Source organism: Myxine glutinosa, chromosome 6 (assembly GCF_964187855.1).
Source record: "Myxine glutinosa chromosome 6, kmMyxGlut1.1, whole genome shotgun sequence".
In the NCBI taxonomy this organism is placed as follows: Eukaryota; Metazoa; Chordata; class Myxini; order Myxiniformes; family Myxinidae; genus Myxine; species Myxine glutinosa.
The window spans coordinates 51,418,755-51,437,893 of record NC_136266.1 but is presented as its reverse complement, the minus strand read 5'-3'; the positions used below and the strand labels follow the sequence as shown (position 1 = coordinate 51,437,893).

The 19,139-nt window shown below is 43.9% G+C and overlaps 1 protein-coding gene across 2 annotated transcripts in view; it reads left to right on the top strand.

Annotated features, from left to right (window-relative positions):
* Positions 1-19,139, top strand: part of LOC137429772 (uncharacterized) — a 43,136-nt gene that overhangs the window by 6,614 nt on the left and 17,383 nt on the right. The window lies entirely within an intron of this gene.

Genomic DNA, 19,139 nt, shown 5'->3' with positions numbered 1-19,139 from the left:
ACTTTATCGCTCGGTACGAGCCACACTCCAGAGGGTCACCTTTCCCCTTGTATAGAGGACCACCTCCAGTACCTCCAATGTATTATTAAAATACTTTGAGACCAACCTCGGCCCGCACGGGCCGGGTTGTCTTCAACGAAAAGCGTCACCAAACACCGGAACCAATGAGATTCGAGCATTTGAAAAAATATTTCTAAAACCAAATCACGCAATGGCCGCCATCGACCGGATGCGGAAGTTTGCATAAAACAATTGCGAAAAAGTTCAATAGGAGTTTGTTTCACCCGTCTTTCTTTGATTCACAATCTAATGAACCTCTAATTTGTAATTAAAATACGTTAAGACCAACCTCGTTATCTTCAACGAAAATCGTCACCAAACACCGGAACTAATGAGATTTGCGCATTTGGAAAAATTTTTTTTTAAAGCTTATTACGAGTTTCAGAGGGTGAAAACAGCGTCAAATATTCTAAAATTGACGAAGAATTATTTTTTAGAAATCTCGTGGCCGTCGGGGATAGTTTTCAGGGCCAGAAATACGGCATAAACGGTTTACATAAAGAAAGAAAGCTCGGTTTGATTAACGACGTCGACAGTCACACATTGCCGTTGAAACGGCGCTATCGTCTGATCTGTCGGCACTGATCTTACTGCAAGCTAACTTCTTCTGGTGGAGGAAGCCGCAGTGCCCGAGAGAACCAGCCCTGACAGCGACTGAAGTTAGAAGACGACACACATACTGTGAAAACGTATGTTAAGCCCAGGTAAAATTTCTTAAAATAGGCCTTAAGCTAGCAGATCGTATAGTTACTTCCTTAAGCTTCTTGTGACATTTATTGTATGTAGGTATTGGGGAGGACTGTCTGCTCTTCTCTTTTACCAAGTCTTACCAGGTACGGTACCTACACCGACCTACTATCAACTACCTAACCTACTGATGTCATCGTGATGGGTAAAATAGTGGCAAGAGGCTTTGGCTTCACCGGCTCATTGCGGCTTTGCAGTCGGGTACTAGTAGCCGGCGAAGCTGGTGTTGTCAATAAACGCGTACGTATTATGTCGAAAACCAGATTATGCCTTGGCTTGAGAATTCCGAAGCTCAATGGAGGCCGCCATCTTGCGGATGCGGAAGTATGCATAACAAATTGAAAAACGTTCAATACGAGTTTCTTTCACTCGTCTTTGTTTGATTCACAATCCTATGCACCTCCAATTTATTATTAAAATACTTTAAGACCAACCTCGGGTCGCACGGGCCTGATTATCTTCAACGAAAAGCGTCACCAAACACCGGAACCAATGAGATTCTAGCATTTGAAAAAATATTTCTAAAACCAAATCACGCACTGGAGGCCGCCATCGACCGGATGCGGAAGCTTGCATAAAACAATTGCGAAAAAGTTCAATAGGAGTTTGTTTCACCCGTCTTTCTTTGATTCACAATCTAATGAACCTCTAATTTGTAATTAAAATACGTTAAGACCAACCTCGTTATCTTCAACGAAAATCGTCACCAAACACCAGAACCAATGAGATTCGAGCATTTGAAAAAATATTTTTAAAAAGCTTATTATGCGTTTCGGAGGGCTGGTGCAGCTGCACCACACAGTACTTGTCGCGTAACCGTGATTAACACCACAGTTACGGATGACCGATTTGCGAGACTTTAACTCCCGAGGCGAACACTCAATGGCGGACTCAAGTTCAACACCAACGCACGGAATGGCGGGACGCAGCGAAGGCTCCGCAACCTTATCTATTAAAATCAAACACCCAGGAAAACTGCGTTCAGATATTATGTACAAAAAGTAATATAAGGGTTTATTAGGAAAAGTAAAGCCAGTGAAAAAGCCCGCCGGTAAATCTAATAACTCTAATCGGGACGTCCCCACACGACAGACAGCAAACACAAACGAGGGAGATTAATTACGAAAATAACACGTCTTGTAAAATGTACACAAGGAGCTCGGCTTATCTGTCTTTGTCGTCTTGTATTGTTTGCCGTCCACCCCGGCACCGCTCGGCCCCGATGCACCCATGAGGCCTCGCTCCACCAGGCTCCGATCCTCTCGCCGCCCACCAGGTCCGTGCACCACGCTCCAAAGCACCCCACGCAAGCCAGCAGCTTCACACGAGGTCGATCCCCACACAAAGCACGAAGACAGGACCGGAGAGAACGCAGGTGTGACTGCACGTCTCGTCCTTCCAACTCGCTTCTCAATTGCTCACTGCCAAGCTCGAACTCGACTGCGACTGGAATGGCGTGTCCTCTCCAACTCTCCACCACCGCTCAACTCTCTGGTGCCTGCCTGCGTCTGCGTCTGCCACGAACTCAACTCAACTCAACTCTTGAAAAGGCGTCCGACCGTCGCCTATATTGGTGGCCGATATAGGTGAGGCTTTGTGTGGTGCAGCTGTGCTGGGGCTGGTGCAGCTGTGTTCCTCGCAGGGGGGGCCGAAGGATGAATGGTGGGTCGCACCCTTATGGACACTCATGGGCCATGTTGGCGTTTTGACTGCTCACCTTGTCCCGGTGACCCTTGCACGGTAGAGGTGCAGAGCTGTCGTGGCCACAGGTAGTTGTGTAGTGATGATCACCGTTGGATGCGGATCCACATACCTGCCAGTGTAGTGGGGACGAAAGAGAAATTTGGAAGTATTTGGTAGGCCCAATGTGAAATTTTGGGATTGTGAAGGGTGGATGACGCTCTTGGACCTGACCAACCTGCAACTACCTGCACTTGAGGTGAGTGTTTTGAGGAGTACTGTCCCAGGCTTCAGGACTTGCTTTGGAAATTGGGGACATGTAAATTGGAGTTGGGAGGCGGGTGAGAGTGATGACATGGCCGGTGAGGGGATGGAATGGGAGCCACAGTGTCTTGTGGGTGGCGTATGTTTTTGTATTGTGGTTATGTGTTTTGATGTGGTCGTGAGAGTGGAACCTGGAGAGTGAGTGATGATTATTGGAGATAATGAGGGGCGATAAATTGTGCTTTTTGGAAATGTGCTAATGGAAATGTGTAAGGATTCAATGATTCGAACTGTGAATGGGATTTCACATTGGCAGGCCATGGCAAGCCTTGTAACACCTTTTACACCATCTATGAATTGTACTGAATTGTGCTGAGTTGTGTGGAGAATTGAATGGCAGCGGGGGAGGAAGTGTGTTTTGGGGACCATGGGTGGGGAAGGTGTGTGTGTCCGCAGGTACAGAGCAAGCTCTGAGGAGCGATGCCTGCGGGCCCCCCTCTGCGGCAATTACCCCTGGCAGCCGGTGGTAACTGGAAATTGGAGCTCGTCGGTGGAGGGTCTGGTTGGGCGCCGCGGGGTGAGGAAGTCCCCCGGTGACCCGTGTTGCTGCGCGAAAGCAGGAGGCAAAGGAGCCTGGTGTGTGTGGAGACCCTCACCGGCGAGGTAACGGTGGAAAGGGGCTGTTGGGCTGTCATGGGGCCAAGAGGTAAAGGGGGGGGGGGGCAATGAACTTGTAAGTCGGTTGACTTGTTTTTGGGACTGCGGGCACCACAGCCTGATGTGCCCCCCACCATCTTTTTGTGCGGTACCTCCCCGCTGCCTAGTTGAGGAATGCACACACACGTGAATGACATCAATGCCATGGTCCTGCAGGGGGTGTATTGAAATAAGAACCTTATTGATTTTTGAAATGCCTTGATGACCTATGGAATGAGAATGAGTGGTTAAGGGGTCTGTGTAGCATGAATGTGGGCGAAATCCACCGAGCCGTGTCACTCACCTGTAACATCTGGACAGGGCCCGTGGAAATTTAGGGGGATGCATTGGGGATGGCCCGCAGGTAAGGTTGAGTCTTGTGGCATCCACCGGGGGACGCGGTCTGTAGACGGGGGTATGTACAAAGGTTAGAGTTTTGAGTTTTGGAAAGATGGTTAAGTTTTGTGGTTAAGTTAGTGTTGTGTGTTGTTGTTTCCTCCCTCCACAGGAACAACGAAGAAGATGTACATACTTGCATGATGGTTAAGGGGTTCAGCATGTTAAGGAAGTGTAGGTAGGTAGTCCGACTCACTTCCCACAGCCCTTCCTGATTTATTTCATAGGTTAATTAAGTGTGTGACAGTAAGTGTTAAGGCTGGAATGGTAGCCCTGCGGTGAACCTTGCAGGAGCTACGGTTCCAGGGGGGGGGGCTGTGTTATGAATTTGGTAATGCAACATCTAGAGCTAGGTAGATCTGAATAGGTAGGTATTCGGCTGTCGTGACAGGGACTCTACATGTAATAAGTTATTGATGTTCAGGCGGTTGTCGGGGTAAGATGTATGAGTGTGGATCTACCTGGAGATTCGAGTGTTAAATAGTGAGGGATTAAAGGTAACGCCCCTGTGAGTATCACCTAGTAATCAAACCTTTGTCCTTTATGGCACTGCAAACCACATAAACATTAGTTAGGTCCTTAGCGCAACATTAAATAATCCCCTTTCCCTGACAAGGACTTCGTATTAAATTGACAGGAAACCAGGTCAAAAACACCGCCATAATTGGCCGCCACCGTGTACACCTCCAAAGGCCTACAAACCTCCCGGCACGTGTTATGCCGGGACCGCAGGGTCGCGTAACGGGGGAGATGTCAGGAGTCGCGGGAGGCTTTGATTGGCTGAGGAGTGCGCCAATGTGACGTCATCGGCCACCAATATAGGCGACGGTCGGACGCCTTTTCAAGAGTTGAGTTGAGTTGAGTTCGTGGCAAACGCAGACGCAGGCAGGCACCAGAGAGTTGAGTCGCAAGTCACATGGAGTTAGTTCGCCAGTTGGAGTTGGAGAGGACACGCCATTTCGGGCAGTCGCAGTCGAGTTCGAGCTTGGCAGTGAGCAATTGAGAAGCGAGTTGGAAGGACGAGACGTGCAGTCACACCTGCGTTCTCTCCGGTCCTGTCTTCGTGCTTTGTGTGGGGATCGACCTCGTGTGAAGCTGCTGGCTTGCGTTGGGTGCTTTGGAGCGTGGTGCACGGACCTGGTGGGCGGCGAGAGGATCGGAGCCTGGTGGAGCAAGGCCTCGTGGGTGCATCGGGGCTGAGCGGTGCCGGGGTGGACGGCAAACAATACAAGACGACAAAGACAGATAAGCCGAGCTCCTTGTGTACATTTTACAAGACGTGTTATTTTCGTAATTAATCTCCCTCGTTTGTGTTTGCTGTCAGTCGTGTGGGGACGTCCCGATTTAGGTTTATTAGAGTTATTAGATTTACCGGCGGGCTTTTTCACTGGCTTTACTTTTCCTAATAAACCCTTATATTACTTTTTGTACATAATATCTGAACGCAGTTTTCCTGGGTGTTTGATTTTAATAGATAAGGTTGCGGAGCCTTCGCTGCGTCCCGCCATTCCGCGCGTTGGTGTTGAACTTGAATCCGCCATTGAGTTTTCGCCTCGGGAGTTAAAGTCTCGCAAATCGGTCATCCGTAACTGTGGTGTTAACTACGGTTACGCGACAGTATGTTAAGCCCAGTTAAAATTTCTTAAAATAGGCCTTCAGCTAGCACATCGTATAGTTATTTCCTTAAGCTTCTTGTGACATTTATTGTATGTAGGTATTGGGGAGGACTGTCTGCTCTTCTCTTTTACCAAGTCTTACCAGGTACGGAACCTACACCGACCTACTATCAACTACCTAACCTACTGATGTCATCGTGATGGGTAAAATAGTGGCAAGAGGCTTTGGCTTCACCTGCTCATTGCGGCTTTGCAGTCGGGTACTCGTAGCCGGCGAAGCCGGTGTTGTCAATAAACGCGTACGTATTATGTCGAAAACCAGATTATGCCTTGGCTTGAGAATTCCGAAGCTCAATGGAGGCCGCCACCTTGCGGATGCGGAAGTATGCATAACAAATTGAAAAACGTTCAATACGAGTTTCTTTCACCCGTCTTTGTTTGATTCACAATCTTATGCACCTCCAATTTATTATTAAAATACTTTAAGACCAACCTCGGCCCGCACGGGCCTGGTTATCTTCAACGAAAAGCGTCACCAAACACCGGAACCAATGAGATTCGAGCATTTGAAAAAATATTTCTAAAACCAAATCACGCAATGGAGGCCGCCATCGACCGGATGCGGAAGTTTGCATAAAACAATTGCGAAAAAGTTCAATAGGAGTTTGTTTCACCCGTCTTTCTTTGATTCACAATCTAATGCACTTCTAATTTGTAATTAAAATACGTTTAGACGAACCTCGTTATCTTCAACGAAAATCGTCACCAAACACCGGAACCAATGAGATTCGAGCATTTTAGCCGGCGAAGCCGGTGTTGTCAATAAACGCGTACGTATTATGTCGAAAACCAGATTATGCCTTGGCTTGAGAATTCCGAAGCTCAATGGAGGCCGCCATCTTGCGGATGCGGAAGTATGCATAACAAATTGAAAAACGTTCAATCGGAGTTTCTTTCACCCGTCTTTGTTTGATTCACAATCTCATGCACCTCCAATTTATTATTAAAATACTTTAAGACCAACCTCGGCCCGCACGGGCCTGGTTATCTTCAACGAAAAGCGTCACCAAGCACCGGAACCAATGAGATTCGAGCATTTGAAAAAATATTTCGAAAACCAAATCACGCAATGGAGGCCGCCATCGACCGGATGCGGAAGTTTGCATAAAACAATTGCGAAAAAGTTCAATAGGAGTTTGTTTCACCCGTCTTTCTTTGATTCACAATCTAATGCACCTCTAATTTGTAATTAAAATACGTCAAGACCAACCTCTTTATCTTCAACGAAAATCGTCACCAAACACCGGAACCAATGAGATTCGAGCATTTGAAAAAGATTTTTAAAAAGCTTATTACGCATTTCGGACGCTGAAAACGGCATCAAATATTCTAAAATTGACGAAGAATTATTTTTTAGAAATCTCGCGGCCGTCGGGGATAGTTTTTCACGGCCAGAAATACGGTATAAGCGGTTTACATAAAGAAAGAAAGCTCGGTTTGATTAACGACAGTCACACATTGCCGTTGAAACGGCGCTATCGTCTGACCTGTCGGCACTGATCTTACTGCAAGCTAACTTCTTCTGGTGGAGGAAGCCGCAGTGCCCGGAGAGAACCAGTCCTGACAGCGACTGAAGTTAGAAGACTACACACATACTGTGAAAACGTATGTTAAGCCCAGTTAAAATTTCTTAAAATAGGCCTTAAGCTAGCACATCGTATAGTTACTTCCTTAAGCTTCTTGTGACATTTATTGTATGTAGGTATTGGAGAGGACTGTCTGGTCTTCTCTTTTACCAAGTCTTACCAGGTACGGTACCTACACCGACCTACTATCAACTACCTAACCTACTGATGCCATCGTGATGGGTAAAATAGTGGCAAGAGGCTTTGGCTTCGCCGGCTCATTGCGGCTTTGCAGTCGGGTACTAGTACTCAACACACCCATGCTTTCTTGCACCGACCGACACAACGCCGACCTCCATTACTGTGTGCCGCCATCTTTAAAATGCAGTGCATTGTGGGATATCTTATGCAACATTAAAAGTATATTATTTGTTTTGAATATAATTATTCCGATATAAGAATAAAAATTGTTCTATTATAATACATTTGTTGTTTTTTAAAAGCTTTTATCAAAAAAACAAAAACAATTATATACACATACATCTACACCGCCTTATCAGGGAAATAGGCCTGGGGATTAACACGTGCATTGCAGCACAATAAGAATTACCATAAGCTAATGATTGATCAGCGCGAACTACGTAACTTCCGGTTATGGCACCCTTCGCGACAACAGTCACGTGATTGGATACGTTGAAAACAAACCACAAAAGGGCACGTGTTACAGCTTACTTCCGGTAATCTCGCCCTCACCTATTTGAGAGTTACTCACAAGCTCTTGCTGTGCTCATGGGTTAGATGTCATAGATCACTCAGAAAGGCTCGTTCAGTACATCCGACATGCTACGTCGTCGTTCCTCATATTGTTTCTCATACAAGTTAGAAGTCATCCATTATGCTGAATTATATGGTAACACCACAGCTGGCCGCCTAGTTTGGTCTTGATGAGAGCAACGTTCGAGCTTTGCGCAGACAGAAAGAAGTCATCGAGAAGATGCCCAAGACGAAGAAGGCCAATCGTTTCACCAGTGCTCATTTCCCATAGCTAGAGAAGGTCCTGCTCGAGTGGATAACCGAGCATCAATGTCGAGGGATTGCACTTGCAGTCAGGAGAGTCGACGTCAGGCGACAGGCGAAGATCATCGTGAGAGACCTGAAGTTAGGTGACAGGTTCAAGGCTTCTTTTGGATGGTGCAACAGGTTCATTAATCGGCACAAGAACCTTATTCGACGAAAAACGAACATCTCACAGAAGCTGATATCAGACAGGACCAGTTGGTGAAGTTTCAACAGTTCATCATTCGAATGCGGCACAACAACTACTCCCTAGGCCTGATTAGCAATATCGACCAGACACCTCTGAGAATTGACATGCCCAGCTCGAGTGCCATTGACTACAGAGGTGCATTGTCCGTTTCCCTTAAGACAACCGGCCATGAGAATAACTGCTTCACAGTGATGTTAGCTTGCATGGCGGACGGGACAAAGTTGAAGCCCTACGTGATTTTCAATCGAAAGAGAGCACCCAAGAACACAACTTTTCCATCAAGGATTGTCGTCAGGTTCCAGTCCATTGGTTGGATGGACGATGCCCTCTTCAAGGACTGGGTCGACACAGTATGGCGAAATCGTTCTGGTGGTCTATTTAAGGGAGACAGAAGCCTACTCGTGCTTGACACCTTTAGGTGCCACAGGAATGAGTCAGCACTTAAACATCTCAAGTGTTCCCACAAGACAGATGATGCCACATTTCCAGGTGGAATGACGTCTACGCTGCAGCCACTAGACGTTGGAGTGAATAAGCCAATGAAGATGAGGCTGCAAGATTCCTGGACATGAGTGGATGGCAACAGGTACCAAGAGCTACACTATAGGTGGGAATGTTTGTGCACCAGGCCTGCCACTAATCTGCCAGTGGATTGTCGACTCATGGCGAGACCTAGACGAGGGGATCATAATAGTCCATGGGCCAGGGCAGATGTCGGTACCACGTGGGGGCACAAAGGCTCACTATATTTTTTGGAAAGAACATTGGCTGGGGCATATATTTTGATATGATATCCATTCCAAATTGGTAGCTTCATAGTATTTTGGAGGGAAAATGTGTATTTTGAGGGGAAAATCCAGTTTTTCGAAAAAAAAACTAAAAAAAAAACTTGTGACAGGAAATTACTTTTTAAAGTTGAAATTAATAACTATCAACAGTGTTGATTTTTTCAGGTTGTTTACATTACGGTTTTTCTCTGGTTGCCATGGAAACGGCCGTTTTGGGGCAAAAAAGGTGTTTTTTACACTATTTTCTAAAAAATTCATATCTCCGTAACAATTCAATATATTTGAATAGTTTCAGCTGAAATTAATTCTTTAGACCCCAAGGTAGTTTTTTAGTAACATATAAGCACAGATGTATTGATGTCGATATTGATGTATGTATTGATTGATGATTGATGTATTGATTGATGATGATATACATGTCAAAATAGGGAATTTTTGTGGTAGGAGAATATCATTTTTTTTTGAATTTTCAAAAAAATCCCAAAAATAATGAAAAAATGAAAAATCAATACATTCATAGTTTTTACACACATTGATCAATACATGTATATCATCACAAAACAAAGAAAATATGCATTCTAGACATCCAAATCATGTCCTTGTTGCTATGGAAATATTTGTTTTGCATAATGCGACATTTCTTGCAATGCATCAGTTAAGGATAAGTTATCACCGTTATTGCAGTCTGCTTATTTCCCAGCTATTTTACATGCTTGAATACAATTGATCTGGAACCAATGGTCTAACTCGCCATTGTTGCATCATTTGAAAGTCCCCAGAGTTACATATACCACTTTAAGAGACTGGTTGCCAGTAACAGAATGGGTGAAATCTTAATGTAATATATGTTGACAACATTCATCACTTCTCAATTGCAAATGTGCTAAAATGTCTCATTTTGCTAAGAAAAACATCAACTTGACTGATACATGTTAATAGTTAGTTCAAGTGTGTTAAATTGCCAAAATTCACATGGTCACAGTTTGACTGTGGTTTCCATTTAAGAATCACTGTCATCATCACTATCCTCACTATATACATCTGTTTGCGTGTCGTCCACAGTTTCCTCGAACTGGTTGTCACATTTTTGGTTTTTGCACATTTGGGTACATTTCAAGCCATTCGTAATGCATGGGCAATTCGATGCATCACATAAACGAACACAATTACAGTTCATCAGTTCCAAGACTGCTGATGGTGCTGGCAGACCAGTCATCCATAGAATCTCTAGGCCCCCATTGTCAACTATGGTCCAGCCGCAATCGCTAGGTCGAGGAACTTCGGGTATACACTGGAGCGAGCAATGCCATAAGCCAGCTTGGTAGTTTGCCCGTTGAGCATGCTGGAATAGGCAATCCTTGCATGGAGGTAACTGTTCGGATTCCGTGTTGCCCCTCTTTGCACAGAAGAGCTGATAACGACACTCATTCACGTCTGTCAATCCAGTTGATACATACAGATTGCATGTGAAGGCTTCAAGTTTCTGCATAAGTCCCTCGGATACCTGCCAAGACTGACCTAACTCGTTGAAGCACTCTCGGTAGGCTACCACTGACTTAGTTAGTTTTAATCCACGAAGTTTTCCTCTGCCAGCAACAGCATTGACTGAATCGCAGCCTGTAAAGGCATGCAAACCTATCAGAGCTGTGCACAACTCCTCACCAAGGCTGCTTGCAACTTTGCCTATGTCAATGTATGTTCAACGGGTTTTTGTGCTAATTCTCTGATACAATATTGGGCAACGAATACTGTAGAAGAAGGCAATGCTGATCACAAGAATGTCTGTGTCTTCAGCAGTTATGATGACGGCTTTATATCCATTAATTGCTGCATTTGCGGCATGCAGGAGGACTCGCGTGTCTGCTTCCTCTTGTGTACACAACATCGTATTGTCTTCTTCCCATTTGTTTATTGTCAGCTTATAGCAATGTTCCTCATATGTTACATACAGAACCTTGGTGCCCAATCTGCCCCTGTGCTCTGGTCTCCTCCATTCTTCAATAATGAACTTGTTCAGGCAAGATTTGTTCTGAGGAGTCTGCAAGAATTTTCTCCACTGTTTAATCTTGTGTCCTCTGGTTATATTCTTGAACTGCAGGCCCTCTTCCGCCCCACGGCTCGATCTTTCAGCATTCTTTATCGACTCATCACGGTAGACATCAAACACGATATCAATCCTCTGGCTGTTGGTGCCCTCATGAAGTGCTAATGTGAGACAACTTTCTGCAAGCTCTGCAAATGTTTGATTGTCCCCTTTCAATCGCTGAACCAAACTCATTCCATCAATGATAGTAGCGGATGGCTGTGGGATGGTTTCAGCAGCATCGATATCCTTTACCAATGCTTTGGCAAGAGCTGATTTGTTGGTTTTTCTCAATGAACCATCCGGTGTCGCCAGGGACCATGGAACGGGGCCAAGTGGGTGCGCGAGTACTTGCTGAAGATTTAACTCTCGGCTCTGAGCTGCAAGAATCATGTGTGCAAACAATTGCTTGTCAGCTCGTAGGATTATTTCCTTCCCATTTGATTGTGTCACACGTTTCTTCTTGGTCATATCTGAGAATGTTTTCAGTTTCTGTTTGACAAGTTTGCTGTGGAAGGTCTGAGTGGGGGGATCAGCCTCCAGATGATTCTTCTTGAAGTTGTTGTATGCTTCAACACCAACAGCATATGCCTTTTTAAAGTCATCAGCGATGTCTGTGGTGGCAAGCCGTCCAGTAGAAATGCTTACAATTTCTGACTGATCACCACTCATAGGATTCATCCATTCATGCTCAAGGATATCTGCAATTGCCTTGGTATCGATATGATCCTTCTTTATCCGTGGAGTCTGAAGATCAGAGTGAGAAAACCGAGGAGTTGGATGATGTACCATCTCACGCATATGCCGCAGAGCAACACTATGGTATTCTGATGTCATGTAGTATCGGTGAAGTGATTTTGATTTTAGACTGAATGAACCCTTTGGTGCCCCCAGGTGTTTTGGTGTCCCTGTTAACTGTCTCTATCGTTTGATCAGCTGGGATTCTACCGAAAGGATTCTGGCCTCCTCGTTGGACTGAGAACCCTCCACTTATGAAATGGTCATGTATCTCTGGGTGACTTGATGGAAGTTGTGACATCTGAGCAAAATATATCGGTAGATAACGAGAATAGTTTATTTTGTCATATGCAAATGCCCAAGGGATCAATTGCCTGATGTAGCTCAGATGCAGTAGCCAATCTCCCTCTCTTGATGCTCGTATCAGACCTAGCATGATGTCGACCATATCAACATATGACATCCAGAAGCTGGCTAATTCACCTCTACTGCCATCTCGCAAATTTTGCAGGAATATGTCAAAGAGATGGAGAATACGTTTGACACTAGGTTTGTCAAGGACTGCATTCACAGAGTCTTGATTGATGTCATCACATGTCAGTTCAATGCATTGAATGGCATCATCTAAGATGACAACATCTGCCATGTGATTGGTTTGCAACCATGGGATGAATTGCTTCCATGCCAATCTTAGAATGGTTTCATAGACTAGCTTGTGAAGTCTGACCGCTCTATTGTATTGATGTCCGTCCATCACTGCTTGCACAGAGCCCTGAGCGATTATCCCAGATTCTACAGCAAGTTCTCGCAGACCTGCATCTTGAAAACGCTTGCCTTTGGTGGATTGGAAGTTCATTATTGTATGGAAATCGCCCATCCTGAGAACAAGACCGCTAAATTTTCAGGGTGCTTCCAAACAATCTCAGCACTCTTTGCATACAATGCTTGATCGAACACTAATACCATGCTAGGCAGCTGCAATTCACGTCTGATCATCTCAGACTGAATCAGAATTTCAAAAACAGTTGACATCTCTGTTGCTGGTGCATTTATAGTTGGTAGATAACTTATGGTGTTAGGCATAACATTGACATTGTTACGAGCCAGAATGTTGAATCCTGTCCAGCTCGGCACAGTACCATCTTGTTGGCGAAATATCATCCATAACCGATTCTTTAACTGCGCTTCTGTAACTGCATCTGTAGCATTTGGTTCAATCGAAATAATTGGTGCTGGACCAACCCGTTCCCCAGAATTGTACTGAGGAAGAGGGGCCTCTTCAATGTCGATGGATCTCTTTTTGCTTTTTGTAACAGGTGTTTTCGACTGTTCTTGTATGGGTCCAATAAACTTGTCCTGGATTGCAATGCCGTTCACACGGTGTGAAGTTCCGCCACCACTCAGTGTTTCTTCAAGTTTATCAATATTGTCCCACACAAGGGTAGTGGCCTGCAAAACCAGAACGCTGGCTGGCAGACTGACCTCAGATATGGAGCCAAACTTCTGCATACACAATGCTGTCTCTATTTGCTCCATCATTGAGTATGAGATACAATGTCCAAGTCTGTTAAGAATTTTAATGAGCTCAACATTTCCTGTGATACACTTGACCACAAGAGCCAACAAGATATGTTTTGGTGGACGACGCCTACCGTCAGTAACCGCATATATTAAATCTTGGCCTATTGAGCAAACCTGCATTTCGACACGAACACTAGAGTTTGTTCTACCTTGCTGACCTGTTATGATCATTTGCAGAAAATGTGTAACTGCATTAGGTATGTGTGTGGATTCAGCAGTGAGTTCTGATGGTTGTGGTGGCCAATCTTCCATTAATCTCTGGTTTTGAATAACTGTATGCATTTGTAAGGCAGCTTTGGTTACTACTGACATAGGGTCACTTTCTGATGCTTGTAATGCATTTATTGTCATCTTCAGTTCCATGTTATCTCTGGCAAGTTCATCCCTTGACAAGGTATCAGGATATACTAACAATTTGCCACTGTCATTTTGAACAAAATGAAGCAATCCACCAAACTCGCTCTCCAATCTGCGGCGGATATGCTTTTTGGTGGAGTCCTTTACCTCCACAATGCCGGACATTTTCATTGATAATTGTAGTCGCAGTGTCATATCAGTCAGATATATCACTTTGGGCTTTTGAATGATTTCATTTCGAATGAATTTGAATAACTCATTGTATGAGAGTTTCTCAGCAGCCTGGCAGACAGATTCGTCAGTTTCCATATGGGCAATGTCGCCATTGTCACTGCAGCTGGCAGGTACCTTCTCTTCTCTTGTATAATGACGATAGCATGACCTATGGTAATGGCCCTCTGCAGCTACAAGATCCCTGCTAAGAACAGCAAGAATTATTTGGTCCATCTTTCGTATGGCAACCTGTCTGATTGTTGAGTCAGCCCATAGCTGAGTACATTGTACACGTCTTTCCTTAGAATGCTGCCCCTTCAGGTATTTGTTACTGTTTTGACAAAATATGCACTTTGCTTCATAAACTCGAGAAGAGCTTGGCTCCTGCCTCAGTACCACTTGTCGGGAATGTTCAGCCATGTCTACATTTCCCCGGGTTCCGTGGTACATAATCGATCAAGGTTCCTTTTTAATGTGAAAACACTGCGGCATTTACGATGATATTGCACAGGTGGGATATGTCCCTCAGCCAGGTCCACTGCGGTAGTCAGAATAGGCTGATGGTTTCTGATTTCTGCTGCCCTTAACAATGTCTGCCATGACTGCAAGTCCTTTGGTGACACCAGTTTAGAATCGTCATCTGTACAGTGGATCAAGCAGTCTGTACACAACCGCTTTGGTGGAATTAGACCATCTTCCTCCATTCTCAATGTGCCTCAGTCTGGAAAGATATAAATGGATAAATGCCCATTACCAACCATGCATACCTGACAAATGTGTGTAAAAACTATGAATGTATTGATTTTTCATTTTTTCATTTTTTTTGGAATTTTTTGGAAAATTCCCCAAAAAATGATATTCTCCTACCACAAAAATTCCCTATTTTGACATGTGATCCTGTGCTTATATGTTACTAAAAAACTACCTTGGGGTCTAAGGAAATGATTTCAGCTGAAACTATTCAAATATATTGAATTGTTACTGAGATATGAATTTTTTAGAAAATAGTGTAAAAAACACCTTTTTTGCCCCAAAACGGCCGTTTCCATGGCAACCAGACAAAAACCGTAATGTAAACAACCTGAAAAAATCAATACGGTTGATAGTTATTAATTTCAACTGTCAAAAGTAATTTCCTGTCACAAGTATTATTTTAAAAAAATACTTTTCGAAAAACTGGATTTTCCCCTCAAAATACACATTTTCCCTCCAAAATACTATAAAGCTACCAATTTGGAATGGATATCATATCAAAATATATGCCCCAGCCCATCTTCTTTACAAAAAATATAGTGAGCCTTTGTCCCCCCGACTGGTACCGAAAAGTCAATTTTGAGTGATTGGCCCATGGACTATAAGGAGAGGGTTTCTCAAGTGTTGCGTTTCCAATGCTTTGGATGGAACACGGGACGACTGCATCTGGCAAGACAAACTTACTGAAAACACTAACAGTGACTGTGAATCTGAGGATGAACTGTTCAACTCCGATGAACTTCTCATCGTTGAGTACATGTTGAAACTGCTACATGATGAAGATGCCAGCGACTCTGAAGGTTCCTAGAGACTTTCATTACCTCCACCACCAAAGGTGGATGGAGGTTATGTTTTCACCCCTGTCTGTTTGTCTGTCTGTTTGTGAATAGGATATCTCAAAAAGTTGTGGACGGATTCGGCCGAAATTTGGTGGAGAAGTTTGGTGTATGACAAGAACGAAATGATTTGATTTTAGTGAAGATCCTGAACCGGATGCTGGACTTTTAAAGTTATTCTTCACCATTGAGAGATAGGGCCAAAAACCATATATAGCAGGATATCTCAAAACGTTATGAATGGATTCGGACGAAATTTGGTGGTCACGTTGGGCATGTGACAAGGACAAAATTATTACATTTTGATGACTGTCCAGATCCGGATCTGGATCCGAGAATTTTGTAAAGTGATTCTTCACCATTGAGAGATAGGGCCAAAATGACATATAGCAGGGTATCTCAAAACGTTATGGATGAATTCAGACGAAATTTGGTGGTCAGGTTAGGTATGTGACAAGGAGGAATTTATTACATTTTGATGATGATCCAGATCCGGTTCCAGAAATGGATCCGATAACCTTTTGAAGTGATTCTTCACCATTGAGAGATAGGGCCAAAAATGATATACAGCAGGATATTTCAAAAGGTTGTGGATGGATTCGGATGAAATTTGGTGGACAGGTTGGGTGTGTGACAAGGCCGAATTGGTTCGATTGTGGTAAATATCTGATTACGGATCCAGATACAAGATTGATTTTTTTTTTGAAGTGATTTTTCACCATTGAGTGATATGGGCCAAAATGATATATAGCACGATATTTCAAAAAGTTGTGGACAGATTATGGAAAAACTTGGTGGTTGAGTTGGTTAAGGTGACCAGAAGAAAACAATTCGATTTTGGTTCAGGTCTGGATACCTATCCGGCCTATCAGTGGGATACAAAACGTAAACCGTTCAGCCTGGCGGAGGTATGCTCTATACCGAGTGCAGTTCTAAAGTTGGTCAGGATTCCGGCGATAGCTTGCCAAGTCTTTGTGAAGGACACCATGATATATTTAACGTTCTCCAAGTAATGATGGCAGACGGGATGAGGGTTTAACGTCCATCCGAGGGATGGCACACATATTGATGAATTACCCTGTCTGTGAAAACACTGTGATGACACTTGATAGTTGGGTGGGATTCAAACCTAGGTTAAACAGCTTGGACATGGGTGTGCATACCTCTAGGTCATCTTGTCAGCCCTACTTTTTTGCCATACATGAATGGAACGTAAATAATGCAGCATAATGAACAAGAGGGAGAAAGGCTTTGCAATACATATCCCCTAGTAGTCCCAATGAATGTTCTTGTTCCAAGCACTCAGCAATTGTGAGCCATATACAGGAGGACAAATTGTTTTAGGTATGGAAAGCTACAGAATAAGTTTCTGTAACCTATCATAATGTGGCCATGTACCAAGTTTCAGTTCATTTTGTTAAAGGGTAAGGGGGGAAAGTCTGGAAAACTGACCTATGTATAATGTGATGTTTTCTAAGTCCAGAAAGGGCATAACATCACAGAATCAGAGCTTCTGCATCACAGAATCAGAGCTTCTGCATCACAGAATCAGAGCTTCTGCATCACAGAAGCAAACTATAACGGAATTCGGTACGGTACAGTGCATACCTCCGCCAAGCTGAACAGTTTACATTTAGTATCCCCTGATAGGCCGGATCTGGATCCGTAACTGTACCAAAATCGAATCAGCTTGTTCTTGTCACCGAACCAACTCATTCACCTAGTTTTGTCATAACTCGTCCACAACTTTTTAAAATATCATGCGATTATATCGTTTTTGGCTCAATCTCTCAATGGTGAAAAATCTCTTTAAAAATTAAAAACTCTCGGATTTGGGTTTGGATATTCAGCTTTCGTCCTTGATTGAATTAATTCGTCCTTGTCACACAACTCAACCTGTCCACTAAGTTTCGTTCGAACCCGTCTATAACCTTTTGAGATATCCTGTTCACAGACAGACAAACAGACATAACATAACATTCGGTGGCGGAACCAATAATCAAGGTGAGGTCTCACTAAATTATTGTGGGCTGGCAGGTGTACACACTCTCTTCTGGGCTGTCTCGCTTGCGTTAGAATCTTGGCCTCTTTGTCAACTCATCCAGGTGTTTCGCAGGCAGGGTGAGGCATCACTATGTGTGCCATCCCTCGGATGGACGTTAAACTGGCATCCCGTCTGCCATCGTTACTTGGAGAATGTTAAAGATCCCACGGTGTCCTTTGGAAAGACTCGGCGAGCTATTTCTGGCATCCTGAGAAAATCCAAAATTCCTGCTCTACCCTACAGGAGGCACTGCATTAGTGGCAGCCGGTGTATGTGGGATTCTAACCGGAGTTCCCTGCATGTGCTGCATACGAAAGGAAAATGGACTCAATTCTTCGTACAACTTCAATACCACCTCCTATGATATAGAAACTATTCCCTTGCGAATGGAATCTACAATCTTATTTGCCTTTTCTCTTGCTGTCTGGCATTGCACTGACTGCTTGAGCCACATATCCATAACCCTTAGGTCTATCTGCCATATTATATGCTACAAAACTGCCCCTTACATTACATATTCCCTATTTATATTATTCCTGCCCATGCCCTCTACCCTACATTTCCGAATATTTGATTGCATCTGTCATTTCTTGCTATGAGAACATGTTTGGCTTTTCTAAATCTAGTCACCCCACTCTTACCACACTTGAAAGCTTGGTACCATAGATGTGCTAATTTTGAAAGTCTACTCCGCTGTTCTAATCATCGATGTAAATTGCAACCAGCAACGACCTGAGTACTGATCCCCAAGGTACATCTCTACATGCAACTTCTCAATGTGACATTCTCCTCCCTCTCCCACCCCACCATCTCCGAGCATATTTAAAATGTAGATGGAACCTAAAAGCCCAGAATGCAGTAAATGCTGGTGAAATTATCCACCGGTCTGAAAATGTGTGAGATCTTTCTTTAAAACACACGGAAACACAATTGCACAACACCAACATCATCCACACATCAACCCACCCACATACAAGCTACCTATAAGTCCTGCCAATATCCCTGCACCCCTCTATCACCAATGCTTTTCAGTACCTATCTAATTCCAAGTTAAACCTATCTACTCTTTCTGCTGCCACTACCTTCCTAGGGAGACCATTCCATGCATTAGCTACTCTCTGATTGAAAGACCCTTGCCTTGTTACTATCCAAACTCTCATCATCTTTAATTATTGGCTATTGCACCTGGTGCTACCACTGTCTATTCTGGTGAAAAACACCATTGCACTTATTTTATTGATACCCTTCATTATCTTAAACATCTCCATCAGAATCCCTGGAAATCACTTCCTTTCTAATGTATAATGTTCCGCTCCTCATAGCTTAGTCTAGCTATCCCTGTCATCATTTCAGGAGCCCTATGCTGAACCCTCTACATGGCATCTCTTTTATTAT